Here is a 1488-nt window from a genome sequence, read left to right as displayed (position 1 = left end):
TACATTAATGTCTGGATTCTCTTATCCCGAGGTCGAGAATCCAGATATCAATGTATGAAAATATATGGCTTATTGGAAATATACAAAAACACGTCTAAATGTGCAAAATTTATCATTAATCGAATGCCAAATTACAAACCTACCAATTAACTACGACGGTGAAGATGGGTTTATTTCAATTCTAAGAACAGAAAACCTGAATTCGACAGGTATAAGTACAGAGTAATTGTCATCGACTTTTTGTCTTTCTTCGTAGCTAAATGGCACGGTCACTGTCATACAAACATCCTGGACCAGCGTTCGATTCTCCGCCGGTCAGATACTATTGTCCTTGAGCGATTTCGCCTGGAGATTCTGATCCTGAGGTCGGTAAGAGAATCCAGACATTAATATAGCAAAATATAGGGCTTATTTGAAATATGAAAAAACGTCTAAATGTGCAAAATTTATCATATATATATGAAATATATATATATATATATATATATATATTACACAGTAAAATAATAAAAAAGTCGCTATTATCATCAGCCCACCATTCTTTGTAATTTACACGCAAATCCAGAAATGAACACAATCAAAATCTGTTGACTGCTCGTCCGTCCTTGTGCGAGAAACCACCGCGTTCCAAGAATCTGATTAAATGCGAGCACATCTCACAAAGCCTGGGGAATGTTTGCCGAGCGTTATGCGAGTGGCATGGGCGTAATCTTGCGTAATGCTTCTTCCAGTCTAATTCTGACAATAAAAAGACGCAACAATCCTCTTACGACAGAACAATTTGAGGGCGCGACACGGAACGCCCATCAGTCGGGGATGAGGAAAATGATTTTACTGAATTATAACTTCGAGATATAAATTTATTCTTTTCAATGAAAATAAATTTGAAAAAGGTTCTCTTAAATTTAAATGTTTATACAGAGATTAATAGTTTCTATTGTAACTGCTCCTTAGGGAAATGATATATAAAACCATTCCATGTATTTAATTCACACAATGTAATCTCGTTTCAGTTAAGTAATTATCTAGATTATCGAAATAAATACTGCTATCATATTTACCGGTGACGAATAAACATGAAAAACAGCACTACCATGGAAATATTCATGGTCTTTTAACATGGTCTTTATTATTGATCATCCAAGATATAATTCTACGACTCTTTAGAAAGCATTTATCTGTATTCCCACCAGACTCAAAAGTTGAGAATGGATCAAAGGAATTTAAAAGTATAGATAAACATGAGTGCTTAAAATAGGCAATTAACTTGGAATAATCAATTAAGCGATAATGAACATCAATCGGAAATTTGTTACATAATATATATATATATATATATATATGAGAAAAAAATAAGAGGTGGAAAAAAACCAGGTTAATCGATTACTTACTATCCTTTATCATAAACATTTTACCAAAATAATCAGCTGAGGACTTATTGGTTTTAAAACAGTGGGGGTATCCTGCCTTTGTTGGCATAATAATACG

This window comes from Palaemon carinicauda, chromosome 38, assembly GCF_036898095.1.
Source record: "Palaemon carinicauda isolate YSFRI2023 chromosome 38, ASM3689809v2, whole genome shotgun sequence".
NCBI classification, from domain to species: domain Eukaryota; kingdom Metazoa; phylum Arthropoda; class Malacostraca; order Decapoda; family Palaemonidae; genus Palaemon; species Palaemon carinicauda.
Note: the sequence above shows the minus strand (reverse complement) of the source record.